The following is a 14890-nucleotide window of genomic DNA, read 5'->3' as shown; positions in this document are numbered from 1 at the left end:
TTGTTAAGTTGAAATGTCATGTAGGTTGAAATATTAAGTGTATAGTCAAAATATTGAGAATAAAGTTAAGATGTGCATCATGTCAAAATATCAAGATTTAAGTTGAAATTTGACAACACTGAAATATTGAGATTTAAATTGAAATGTCCTGCGTTTAAATATCAAAAATAAAGCTGAAATATTTATATTAAAGTTTAAATGTGTAGTAAAGCAAAATTATCGAGAATACAATATAAATGCTGAAAATAAAGTAGTAATATTCAGATAAAAGTTACAATGTTGAAAAAGTCAATTACAGAGAATTAAGTCAAAATAATTGAGAAAGTTGAAATGGAATAGTCTAAATACCATTTCAACAAGATTCTTGACATTTCAGCTTTATTTTTGAAATGCAAAATTTTAAGAGTGATTTATTTTTCCCCTCTGCCTGGTCCTAATTTGCAATCCTGAGTTTAGCAGCCTGTTAGATGTAGTTTTCTTGATGGTTCATTCTTGACCTTGGAAAAGTCCTGAAGGTGCTTGTAATAATGGAAAGTTCCTTGAGTTCTGAGAAAACTTCATCTGCTGGTGAAGACTGTGTGATTCAGACAAAAACTTCTAAAATAAAAAGGTAAGTAGACATGAGGGGTGTACTATGAAGTGAGATTAATGGGTTAGCGAGCTATGTTGAGTCTAAATCCAGGATTTTCAGTGTCACAAAGGTGGCTCTCTTTTAATCTGGCTAGATCACCATGGTAACTTATGCTAAACTCATAACCTGGTTGGGAGCAGGTTATGTTCAGAGTTTCAGATTAAATCGTCTGTAAAAAGCGCCGTTCTTTAACTAATTATTGTTCTAACGGTTGTTTATGAGCGATATAGCTTTTAAACTGAGGGAGGAGGTTAACAATGAGAAGTTGTTGAGCTGTATGTTCGTAATATCACCGAACGAATCCATATAATGTAAAAATGTAACATAATGTAATATAACAGCAGCACATCTGTATGCATCGCGCTGTCATGGTAACCTCCGTTTGGTGATGCAGAGTCATTTTTCCTGTTTGCTCCAGATCATATTAACACTTTAAATTGACATGGTATATAATCCACACAGTAAAATAATGATGAAGCAACTACAGACACTTTGAATACTTTTTACTGTTATCTGTTTTGTCTTGGTGATATTGCAGCTCAGATCACTGATCAGAAAATTCATCATCATTTATCACAGACAGTCTTAAATCAATTACACTCATTTTACGTTCGTTTAGCCAAAGACTTCAGTGATGTCCATGTCTCTGTCATCATAGGACAGTGTCAGACAGACTTCATCATGTTTAAATCTGCTGTATGGAGTTTTATTGTTTAATGTGCAGTTTTCATGTTAGAATAAACCGCAGCATTTAAGACCGCATTTAGTCCATCAGTCATTTTCTGACATCATTCTTCTTCTCCTGCTTTATTTGCAGCAACAATGTTGCTTTTTGCTGTAATGTATTTTGTATATTTTCCACAGCTCATAATTATAACAACTTGATGATTTTGACTTAAGTGGCTCGCGATCGTTTCATTTCATGCGGAAGAAGAGTCATATGACGTAACAAACACCCCTTTTATGTGAGCGCACAGAGTCTGAAGAGGAAAGCCTGGATTGACAAAGTGAGTTCATAACCACCATCGTGATCATACAACAGATCATACAAAGAAAGCCTGGCTGTGTTGAGCTTGCTTCATAGTACACCCCCCTGAAGTGACAGCTGAAACTAACCCACCTGTAGATTTGGTTTGTCAGTGGTGAAGGGTTTGAAAAGCGCCACCAGGGGGCACCAGGCCCATATATCTCAGTTCAAACAGATTCTAACACACATTGAGTCAAAACATACATTTTATGAATAAAATCATTTGAACTTCACATAACTTCACATTGTTATATGTTATGTTGTATGGTTGAAAAAATTATATATTTTTATGCCAAAATGAAAACAGATCCCTACAAAGTCATCTCAGTTATTTGCAAATATAAAACATTTTGAACACACCTCATTTTGGTTTTATTAGACTATACATTTTTTTCTTCACCACTCTCCCATGTAAACTGGGAGGAGGAGGAGGAGGAGGAGGAGGAGGAGGAGGAGGAGGAGGAGGAGGAGGAGGAGGAGGAGGAGGAGGAGGAGGAGCCCTCCATATTCAAGCAATATTCAGTCACATGATGAGTTGTTCATAACAGATTTGAGCTGACATGACTTGTGAGAGGCTGCAGACTGGCTGAGAGACCAGGTCAGGGTGAGAAACAGACTGACAAATGACCTCTTTAAAATCCAGACTGATATTCTGTGTTTAATGATAGTGTGAGAACACTTAAAAAATACATTCAGTCTTTGTTCATTATGTTTCATCCAAGACAGACGATAAATGGTATTTTTTTTACACGTCTGCCTGCAGCTCAGGGGGACGTGTGGCTCAGTTTGCTGGTTGCCAGAAGCCAGAGTCTGAATCTCCCCTGCAGTGATTTGTAATATCTCAGTAATATCTGGACTATACTGAAGAGGTGGGAGGGTTACTTTAAAAATGTATTCTGATACAGTTACTAATTACCTGTTAAAAAATGTAGTCTGTAACATAGTCCAAGTATCACAATATTAAAGTAATGTAACTTGATAACTGTCCATTACTTTTGGATTACCTCAATATCTAATAAAAGTGTTTTTAGAGCTACAACTAATGATTATTTTCATCATCAATTAATCTGTTGATTATTTTCACTATTAATCAGTTAGTTGTTTGGTTCATGAAATGTCAGAAAATGGTGACAAATGTTGATCAAACTCCAAGATGACGTCCTCAAATGTCTTGTTTTGTCCACAACTCAAAAATATTCAGTTTACTGTCAGAGAGGAGTAAAGAAACCAGAAAATATTCACATTTAAGAAGCTGAAATCAGAGGATTTGGACTCCTTAAAACGATTAATCGGTTAATTAAGCCAGTCACAATCTTGTCTGTTGAAAAATTGACATCATTGTGTGTATATCCGAGCACACAGATGTCGTCTTTCCTGTAATGATTATTTTCATTCTTGATTAAGCTGCTGATCATTTTCTCCATAAATCAATTAGTTATGTGGTCCATAAAATATCAGAAAATGTTGATCAGTGTTTCCCAAAGTCAAAGGTGACGTCCTCAAATGTCGTTTGTTTATTGTCAGAGAGGAATAAAGAAACCAGAAAATATTCACATTTAAGAAGCTGAAATCACAGAATTGACTTCTTTTTGCTTAAAAATGACTCAAAACAAATGGTTGATTATGAAAATTGTTGCAGATTAATAGTCGATTATTAATAGATTAATCATTGCAGCACTGAGTGTTTTATGTTTGTTGTTACGTTTATTAGTTTGTCCAGCTGTTCCTTCCTTTGTTGTTTGTCACAATTTATTGATTGATTGATTTAAAGACAAAAAATGTTGAAATTTCCACCCAGTGAATCATTTTTTCTCTAGAGCTCATGATAATGAATTGACAGCTGTGTGAACTGTGTATGGTAGGATATCTGTCTTTAATTTAAAACTGTAATCCTGCTAATAATCCACATTTTTACTGAATGTATCTGTAATCTGATTACATCTTTTTTATTTCTAACTGTAATGGAATACAGTTATCTTTTTTGTAACCAGAATATGTAATCTCACTACATGTAATCTGTTACTACCCAAACCTGACTGCTATGATCCACACCACATCTGGTAATTGGAAATGATCAGTTTATTTTCTTAAATTAATCAAGAACGGATTTAATCTTAATGGGTTACATTAAATTATAAAGTAGGAAAGAGGAACTTGTCACTGCAATAACATGAAGTCCTCTGGATGACACGTTTATTGGCTCTTTTGTTGAATGACTTCATCTGATCCTCATTTTCTGATGTGACAGTGAACACATCTGAAGTGGACAGACGCAGTTATTTTATTCATTCGTTTATTTTAAAAAAACAACAACAACAACAACTTGAGCATACTTTTTGGATTGGAGACTGAACTGGTTTATATCAAAATGTTAAATGTTATTAATTAGTAACAATATTACTATTTTAACAAGTTGTTGTTATGACCTTAAATGATTATTAAATGACATGCCACGTGATTTTGTTTCCCACGTGTCCCCCTGATGCCAACAGGTGTGGTAATTTGATGCCACGCTGTCAATATATTGTGTCAAAGTGCGTGCACGCGTCGGGAACGCGCATTATAATTCAACTCTTTAAGAAATGAAGAGCCGACCCGCGCGCTTTTAACGGGCCGATTAAAGGCTTTGAAGTGTTCCGTCGCGCGAGCCACAGTTGTGGATCAGAGTGAATTAATATCCATGTGCCGGCGGACGTCGTGTTTGGTCCGTATCGAATCCGGTTATCGATAAAAAATCATTCATCTTTTCGATGGCCGGGCTCGGTTTGGACGTTTCAGGGCCTCGTGCGGATCCAGGCTCGGTAATTCAAAACCCAGCGGCTCGGTCGATGACGTACCAGCCGACGAGCACGCTAAAACCGATTAATGACGAAGAATTATGTCGGTAAATGCGTTAATTAGTGGTAACAGCTGTGTCAGTGGGCGTTACCTGCCGCAAACGTTTTTTATTATTATTTGTCTGAACAAGAACACGCTTGCTTCCAAATACAAAACACGAATGAAATCGACAGATATTTATAAAAGTAAATTATTTTTAGTCGAAATGAAAGTGTCGGTCATATTAATATTAATACTATATTGTAAATAATAACGAGGAGAGACAGGAAAGGCGCGGATGGTTTCAAAATAAAGCTCTGCCATAAGAAGATTTAAACAGTTAATTCATTAATTAAAAACATATATTTTTCAAGATTTTTTTTTTTTTCAAATTTAAAGTTTATATTTGGTTCTGAGCGGATAATTCGTGCTGCTCTTCAGCAGCCTGAGCAGCGGGCCTCCCAGTTGAAGGCCCCGGCCTCCCCTCCCCTCCCCTCCCCTCCTCTCCCACACCGGAGCGCAGGCCCGCCTGTAGTGGCCTGTTTCGGCCGCTTGGTGGCGGTGGTGACCCGGACTGAAGAGAGAAGAGACTATAGTTTTATTTACTGTTCGCTATTTTACTTTTACAGCCTTTACAGCCGCAGTCTGACCGCAGGCTCAGTGAACAGCTTCTGTCATTTTAGGCTTCATTAACAGAAGTTAACGGCTGTTTAAATCAGATATAAAACATAAATAGAAAAGATCTAAAAGTGTTAATGGAAACTAACACCTCAAATATTCTTCATTTGATTTTTAAGTAAAGGCAAGAGATTTGATCTCAGATTTTAGGATACAATCTTGGGTATCCGTTTGCGCAGACTTGTTCCTTCTCAGAACGCGTTTCTTTTTATTTTCTTGTCTTTTATTTGAAAATTTGTGCTAAATATCATTGCTCATCTATCATTTAAAGTCTGAAGCTTATAAAACAAATCCTGGTAGAAAAGGACACTTTTTTGTTTAGTTCTCAGTCTCCCTCTCTCAGTTTTCTTTCTCATTTGGAGCTCTTGGTTTTTCAGCGCGACATGGGCGCGCGTTAAAGGCTAAAAGTGGACATTTTCCGTTTGTCATCGGTGGGTTTGTGTTGTGTTTCTCCTCTCAGAAGAAACCCCCTCTCCCATCTCTCTCTCTCTCTCTGTGTATGTGTGTGTCTCTCTCTCTGTGTGTGTGTGTGTGTGTGTGTCTGTCTCTCTCTCTCCCCTCCCTCCCCCTCCTCTCGCTCCATTTTGTGTGCTTTGTAAAAAAGCAGCTCAGGTCCTGTCGCGCTCCGCCACATGAGGGATTTTGGACTATTATTTTGATGGAGCCGGTGGTCGGTGAGTCCGATGCACAAATGGTTAAATTCCCTGAAATAATGTGTGTGTGTCTGTCTTTTTTTTTTTTAATTCGGCCGTGATGAAAACACGCAGTTTGTCTGAGTGGGTCCAGGCTGCACGAGGGGATCAGATCTGCGTTAAATGAACTGGATTCAAAACCAGCGACAGAAACGAAATCAGAGTTTCTGAGCACTTTAGTGCGCAACGCATTTCATTTTTCTGACTGAATCGAATCAACTCATTCAGCTGCAGTTTATTCATTGATCAAATGTCGGATTGCATCTTTCCTCTCCTCTCAGGTAGCTTGTTTTCATCATCTCACAAAGCAAAAAAATATCGGCTTTAATAATCATAACTCACAGGTATCCTGTTATACATATTTATAATGAAGATTCAGTTTGGTTGGTGTGGAAAATTAGTTTTTCTTTGTGTAATGACGCTGTTTTTCTGCAGGATCTCTTTCACGTTAATAAAAGATCCTCATTAATTTCTTATTTAATTCGGCATTTCAATTAGTTTTGATGATGCACACTTATGGACTTATTATGGCTGCAATATTGCAGCTTTTAGTTTGATTAATAGAGTTGTTGTTGTTGTTGTTGTTGTTGTTTATTTGCTGTGTGATATTGGATCAGCTCTGGCTTTCTGTTGGACTCTACTTTAAACAGGCCTGAAACTCCACATCAAACTTCTCTTGAAGCTTTCTCACCATTCAAAGTCGTGTTAGAAGCCAAAAAAAGTGAAATATTTCACATCATTTATAGCAACAGATGTGTTTTCCAGTGAAAAAAAACATCTGGTAACAAATGAAACATGAGCACAGTTTATTTATTACAACAGTTGTGACTGATACATTTTACTCAGTGGTGGAAAGTAACTAAGTACATTTACTCCAGTACCGTAAGTATTTCCATTTCTGTTCTACTGTAGTTCATAGTAGAGCTGCATTGATTAGTCAATTAATCAGTTAGATCTCAACTATTTAATTAATCAGCAAATATTTTGATTATTGGTTAATAGTTTTGAGTCGTTTTTAATGAAAACTTCTCTGATTTCAGCTTCTTAAATGTGAATATTTTCTGGTTTCTTTACTCCTCTCTAACCCTTTTTTTTTTTTTGTTACATTTTATGGATTGAGAAAATGATCTAAACAATAATCGATAATGAAGATAATTGCAAAAAAAAAACAATATTAGTCTGCTACATTTATCTGAGTAATATAGTTAGTTGTTTGCAGATTAAGATTATTAAGATTATTTTACATAGAAAACATGATGATCTTATTAAAATCCTCTTAATGCAAGTCAGTAACAATAATCCAGTAATATGACAGGTTGTGTAACACTCAGTTCTCTACACTCACTACTTTTATAGCACATTATAATAGTTTTCTGAAATGACTTCTTTTACTTAAGTTTTTTGAATAGATTTCTTTTATTTTTGTGTCATTCAGACACTGACAGTGCAGTTACAGTCTTCAAACATTTAATTTCATGACAAAATGGCAGATTATTTTATGTATCATCCTAAATAAAATATTCTGCCTCCTGTTCCAGCCTGAAAAATAAAGATACGAAATGAGATTTCCTTCCTGAAGCACAACTCAAGTTTTTATAAATATTCAGCCAACAAAAATCCATATGAACAGAGCACATTTTAGTAAAACATCCCTTAGATCTGTCTACACACAACTGCAAAACATTCTCAATTTCAGAATAAACTCCAGTTCTATTTTCAGTGCAGGATTGTATCTGCCTCCTGCAGTAACGGGTCACAATCCTCTCCTCCTCCAGTTTATACACACGTCCGTCCTCCATGCTGGCTTCTAGTCTTTTCTAAATACATTTCATAAGCAGGTAAATGAAGCTCAATGAAATGATAAATCCATCGAGGTGAAAACAGGATTTTTTCTCATTCAGACATCAGTCTTCACTCTCATGTTTCTGCTGTGAGCACATCCTGTTTCCTTCACTACAGGAAGTGAAGCCTCCTCACAATCAGCTGTCTCGCTCTGTATTTTAAATGAAAGTGAGGCATCGTTAACGTTCAGATTCCTCCACTGAATTATAATGGTTTGAAACCAGTAAGCAGCTGAGTTACTACTTCAACTCAAATGTCTCCAGTGTTCAGGGTAAATTCTGCAGGCAGAATTTGAAAACTTTTTGTTTTTGCATTTTTAAATTTGTCTCAGGAAATATTAGTCATGACTATCAAGTCATTTTCAAATTTCTCTACAGTTCAGCCTGAGAGAATTTGGATTATAAATCAAATTTCTGTGGATCGGAACAATTTAGGCCTCAAATCCAGAGAACTTCCATATGAAGAATGATCTGTGGTGATTTTAGGGCTACAGAGATGTTAGAAACTGTCAGACCAAACCCAGAAAAAGCTAAATCAGCAATTCTGTGTGAACAAAAGAATGAATTCACATTCATGGTGTCTTTAATGTTCCAACTCCTGGCAGGACAGTGAAATTTAAACATACATGAAATGTGAAGGCCTCGTTTTGTCAACATGAGTATGAATTTGCTTTCCATCAGTTTCCTGAAGCATCAGAGCTCATTCTTCATCTTGAAATTATTGTTTGACAAAAACTATTCACTCAAAGTCCCCTTACTTGCTTTATTCCCGGCCTTTAATGATTTTACTCATCACATGTGTCCCTTAAACATTTGGACTGGTTCATCTCTGAATAACAGCAACATAAGAAAAAAAAAATCATACTTATTCATCTTGGAAAATAAGAGTGAAACATAAATTAACATGTGTCCTCTGTTTCAGCCACAGATTGTCCAGGTTCAGTCTAAGTGAGGACAACAGTCTGGAGGATGAGGTCCCACTGCTGCCTGCTAAAGAGACAGAAAAAGGTCAGTGGCCCTCTCCTCAGTGTCCAACATTTTTAAGTTCATTTTTATGTCAAAGATGTGTTGTTTTTTTCTTCTTATTTTAACTTCAGTGTGCAGAATGAAGTTTAAATCTCAATGTAACACTTGGAGTTAACAGCAGGATTTTATGACATCACAAGCAGTTTGAAACCAATCACAGCCCGGTATACTACTTACACAGGTTTGACGTGGAAACTAGAAACCTCCAGGCCACACTGTAAAAATAAATTATTGTTTCAACTTCAAAAAAAAAAGTTAGTGTCCAGGCTGCCCTAAAATTCTAAGCTGATTGAAAGACAAGTTGAGGTATAAAACAGATCATCTTTTTCTAGTCAAATCAACTTGATATTAATTAAGTTATACTTGAGAAAACATGTTCCTACAGCTTCAGATATTAAGTTGAACCAGCAACTCTTCCATCACTCAGACAAACATTACAAACAAATTCAATTTCCTTTCACATTTTCTTAGTTTGAAGAGTCAGTTTAGATTTATCTTAAAGTGTAAGTTTAGTTTCACAAGAGTTTTAAGTCTAAAACAAAGCATGCTGGGAAGTCTGCTAATATGCTGATCATGTTTCTTTAAAAACTTTATTGAATAAGTTGATTGAACAGTATTCATTCAACTCAAGACTCCAAGTTAGAAGAACTCAGGTTTATAAGTTCTGAAGTTTCCTAAAAATAAATATTAGAAATTTTCACTTTAATTAACTTGAATAAATAAAAGTTTTATATTAATGTTGAGTTAATGAGAAAAGACGAGTTGATTCCATGTAAATTCTTGTATGATGTTTTTTTACAGTGCAAACACAGAGACTGGACTTTTCAGAAAAGTAGGAGACATTTGTATTATCACATGTAAACTCTGGAAATTAATATTTGCAGATTTGTACATTATGAATTTTTATATGAAGGAAAATGAGCAGATGTGATTAAAATTTTAATCTGGTGATTGAATTTAAAAAAGAAGAAGAAGAAGAAGAAAAAGGAAGAAAAACAACAGCAGACATCAACTATTATTCAAAGTAAAATATTTAAAGTCTGGAGGGGATCTTTAGTGAACATTGCTGTATTTTCTGACATGCTTTAAACACATCAGGATGGATTCATACAGCTGTCATTTAAACAGAAGCAAACAAATTCCTCCTCTTTATTTCAAAATAGGCTCAAGTTTTGTGCTCAGAACTCCAGGCTCCTCAGAGAGCATCAGGCAAACAGTCCCAGAGTAAGAGAAGAAAAACTGCTTTAAATTATTATTGTATGACATCTACAAAAGGTGACAACGTGTGAAGCAAACCAGCAGCACTACAGTCGTATTTTAATCTTTCATATTATGGGATGAATGGGTGAATCTGCAGCACGTCCTCCACAGAGTTTTGTCCAGCGTTTGTCCAGGGATCGTGTCTGTGTCTCACGCTCTCTGTCATCCTGCTTTTTCAGTTTTGATTTGGTTGCACAGATGTTTGTTGGATGAATCTCATGGATGATTTTAAACTTTTATTCCCAGTAAAACAAAACAAGCGAGAGACAGTGAGCCTTACATTAATCAGGTCAGAAATATTTCAGATGTTACTTTGTGAGTTTTAAACATCAGATACCAAGATATGATACCAGTGTGTGAAAAAAACAGGTAGCAGGGCCTGGCAGGGCCCCTGATTCAGGACTAATTAATAATGTGGTCTTGGATTGGTTGGTAGTACAATAACTGATTTCAGACTGTGTCAGAGGTATTTCTGGTATCAGTTATTGAACAACCCTATTAGATACAACAGCAATACTAAGCCAAGTAAATTGAACTGAATTACATTCCCGCAATGATTCAATGTTTATTTATTTATTTAGATTAGTTGAATTATTAATATTTAAATATAAATAACAGGTTTTTTCAATGTTGCTATGACTTTGAAAGTTTTTCAGACATCTTTCTTTCAGAACAAGGGTTGATATCAGTACCTTTAAGGTATTGATAAATGAAATAACCTGGTACAGAGTAGTATCAAAACTTCTCCAGTCAAACAACCTGCATTCAATCCTTTTTGTATCCAGATCTAAATAACAAAGACTATTTATACAATTTTGCCACCAAAATATTTGAATATATGGCTTTATTACATACTTAAAGTAAATGCAGAAAATGTGGAAAGATTATTTTAGGAATAAATGTGAATGTCAAACATGATGAAGCTTCTTATAAAGCATGAAGACAACCTCTGAATGGACTGCTGCATCGTAGGTATGGAATAAAGTACTTCATTGGTATCAGTATCACTTGGTACTACTACTACTGCTACTGGTATTGTCATTTTTAAATGATACCCAGCTCTATTCACATCACTTTAAGGCAGGGGTCTCAAACTGGGGACCTGGGGACCATTTCTGTCAAAAGTATATAATCTGGCCTACACACTTATTTTATTTAATTATTTTTTCTAGTTGTTTCACAGCAATTTAAGCTGCTCATGAATTTCCATTTAAACTACCAACTGAAGACAACTGAATAAAAACACATCTCTGTTTTTGTTTTAATGTATGTATTTGTGAAGGACTGCATGTTGCCCTGATGTTCTCTGTCCAGAACAGCTTGTTCAGCAGTATTTCTCGAACAAGTCATCAATTGATATTCATGGTCATTTATCACAAAGCTGTTTTCACTGCATTCAGACTAAACTGACCATTCTGATCTCACCATTTTCATCAGGGGTATTAGTGACCGATCCAAACACGCAGCTGACTGATGTGTCTAAAAATGTACACTGAAAACCCAAATATATTCACAATGCTCAAAAAAATGAGGCAATCAGTTGCCACAATTTTGTTGAGTTCATAAACTCAAAAGTTGGAGGTTTCAGAGCTTAAATATTTGGAGTTAGACTACAGATAAGTTAAAATTATTAATTAAAGCAACTCAAATATTTTCAGTAAATGAAACTCTTTTCATTCACTCCTCTCACTGCAAGAAATTAACAGAACTGAACACATTTTAAGTAGAAAAATCCATTACTTCATGTTTAGCACATTCAATACAGTAATAAATAAAAGGGTGTTTATCTCATAAAATATTTGTGTTATGAATTAAAAGTTCTGAGTTTATTTTAAAAAATTGTAACGGGACTCATATTTTTAAGTTAGTAGAACCTCTAAATAAATTTTACATTTTTGTTACTTATTACAAACAATAATAATAATAATATTACAATAATTTGAGCATTCAGTTTGAAAAAATACTGTTTGCACAAAAATGTACATCTTCAAAAATTTCTGTGCAGTACTTGAACATTTAAGCGGCCCCTCCTATACGATGGCAATAATATCAGTGACCCCAAGCCAGTTTGAGTTTTAGAGTGCTACTTTAAGCTGTTTACAGTCTCACGTCATCATTTAAGGAAATTAGTACTTTTTTCACTGATGAAATAGTTGAATGATCCCGTCTCAGAGGGCTTTCAAGACAAGAAGTAGGCCGGGACAAACAGGTTTTTCACGCTGTTATTTTTCTCACTCTGAACTTGCCTTGACGTCACTATCTGTGGACACAGGAAGTGTTCAACCAAAAAAAAACTTAACTCAAGGTCCACTTGCTTACTTTTTCATGATCACATGGCTGAACAAACAAGATTGAGTTAAGATTTCTAATCAAGTCCATTTTGGACAAAACGATCTCACCTCAACAGCCATTTAGTAAGTGTTCTGGACCTTTCAGTCATATCACATGAGCTTCATCAGCAGATTTCCATGCCAGGTGTCACTGAAATGTAGATTTTTGAGTGCTTGAAGGACTTCTTGTTGTCTCCACCTGCTGATGAAGATCATGTGATCTGATCGAAAGCGCCACAGCAGCTGCTGAGCAGATCTAACTATAGAAGAAGTTTAAGATCAGACTTTGATGAAATGTTCTTTGTTTGCAGTTAGTGATAGGTTGTTTGATGAAGGAGGTTTTTCTGAGCTGTAAAGAGAAAGAAAACAGCCGTGCGTTTATTATTGGAGCTGGATTCTGCCGCTGTTAGCAGGTGGCCACAGCACATCTGCAATGAAACTCATTCACTTTCTCTGTTCACTGATTTCTGTTCACATCTGGCCAGCTTTCACTTCAAGGAAGTCATCTGTCACAACTGCTTCTCAGTTCTTTCTTATAAGCATGTGCACCACACACTTAACATAGACACTCACAAATTAGTGATGTAGTAAATCTTGTTGAAGAGTTTCAGCTCAGATTCTTCCTCAGACCGTTGGTGTCATTCTGTGTGCTGTAAACATGTGCGACGTCACGCTGTAGCTGAGCGCCCGGGGGAGAGAAATCACAGCGAGGGAAGGTAAAAACCAACATGCAGCACACTGATGACGCCGCTCATTAGTCCAGCAGCAGACATCCTGTATGCATGGGAGGCATTTGAATACACACAGTCAACACATTTGAGCAGCAGACAGGAAGAGTGTTCACACATGACTGACATGCAAGTTTTGAACATGTGACACAGTGTGAGGAGAAGATCTGAGAGGGAGGGGTCGGAGGTCATTAAGGTGAAGCAAATAAATAAAAGTACTGAGTCTGGATCGCCCACAATCAGCTTGATTGATGTTACACCTCATTCAAAGGATATAGATGTGAACCATAAATATAGAGTGTACACACATGTGGTAGTTTTAGAATTTAAGTGTTTTATATAAGCAGAGCTCTGCAGTTTGCTGAACTGGGCCTGCAGCTGTTCTTCAGAATTAGGACAGATCATGTCCTACCAAAATAACTTACAAAAAATTATATATACCAACACTCCAATTCCATTTCTTGTGAAAAAGTATTCTTTAAAGCTTCATACATATGAAATATATGTCAGTTCTGAAATGTTTTGGTTTGCTTTTTTTTAATTTTATTTCTAAACTTGCTCTGTGTCAGAAAACAGCCGATTGTCCCAGACAAGAATTCACAACTTCAAACAACTTAAAAATGTGATGAAGTCTTCAAAAACTAAAACAAACAATTCCTGCTGATAACAGAGGTGTAAAATGTGCTATTATAATCATCTTCATTTTAAAATTGATTTTTTTTAATGAAAATGTTGGCCCCTCAATGTTGTGTCCCAGATTTCTGTCAACAGAAACTTGATTTAATCAGGCATAAAAAGGGTTAGCTATACCCTAAGGACCCCTGTCTCACTTCCTGGTTTAAAAAAAGACAGGAATACTGCTCAAACTTTCTGTTTTTTGACAAACTCATTCAATAATATTTCTATCAGATGTATCTCAACCATAACATGTCAACTCTGTAGTCCTTCTAAATCAAAGCTAAATAAGAATTATGATTTAAAAATGTGTATTTTGATTAACATTAATAGAACTCTGAGACACTTTAAAAAATAAAATGGCTACTCAGTATGACTATGTTGTGAAATTAAAAAATGAAACATTTTGTCAACTCTGTAAGACACATTTAATTAAAAGTTTAATTACCAGGAGTTGGCCCGTTCCAAGGTTTCATAGCCAAGAGTTTGATCTTTTAAAACAGTTTCCAGCATAACTGAAGAGTAAAACTCAAAGTACAGTTTTGTCCCAATTCTAAAGAATGAGTGACTACAAAGTACATTTGTGTGGTCTGTATAGAAAATGGAAATCTGTTGTCAAATGTTCTTGTTCAATTATGGAGAAACGATGCCTGGATCTCATTACTCGCTTTTTTGAAAGAGGGCTTCTTTTTCTGTGACTTTTTTCCTGCCTCAGCAGCCTCATCATTACAGTACAGGCCGTCTAATGAGGACTGTTCCTCTCCGTCTTGTTTGTTTCTTGCAGGAAGGCATTGAAGTTACAGGAGATGCTGCCTACCTGCAGGCTCTGGAGGAGGAATGCCGTGCCTGGGAGCGCCAGCAGAGGAGAAATCTGAATTGTAATTTGTCATGTAGTTAAAGCATTAAGGTACTCTTCAGATGTGAAGGCCCTCTGAGCCTCTCACAACAGACACTGTTCTACTGCTAAATGATACTCTCGGTTCCTTTCATTGTGGAAAATCATTCTTCAATCAGGCCTAAAAGAGTTCCTGGAAGGTAAGGTTGTCTAAAGTACCTCAGTACTGATACTTTTTCGAGACCATGTATTTAAAACCATACTGTTAATTATAGCATCAAAAGTACTGAAGCTGCTAAAAAATGATTTAGGTGCTCACTGAAGACCTCAGATCAGTTCAGTCTTCACTG

The 14890-nt window shown here is 35.9% G+C and overlaps 1 long non-coding RNA gene across 1 annotated transcript; it reads left to right on the top strand.

Moving 5' to 3' along the window:
• The first annotated feature begins 5697 nt into the window (after positions 1–5697).
• Positions 5698–14684, top strand: LOC146310300 (uncharacterized). The gene is made up of 3 exons (XR_014772435.1): positions 5698–5827; positions 8609–8694; positions 14490–14684. It is a non-coding gene; the product is annotated as an uncharacterized LOC146310300 (long non-coding RNA).
• Positions 14685–14890: the final 206 nt, after the last annotated feature.

This window comes from Lutjanus erythropterus, chromosome 19 (assembly GCF_056507025.1).
Source record: "Lutjanus erythropterus isolate fLutEry1 chromosome 19, fLutEry1.hap2, whole genome shotgun sequence".
In the NCBI taxonomy this organism is placed as follows: domain Eukaryota; kingdom Metazoa; phylum Chordata; class Actinopteri; order Lutjaniformes; family Lutjanidae; genus Lutjanus; species Lutjanus erythropterus.
The sequence above is the reverse complement of the archived record's forward strand: the minus strand, read 5'-3'. Positions and strand labels throughout refer to the sequence as shown.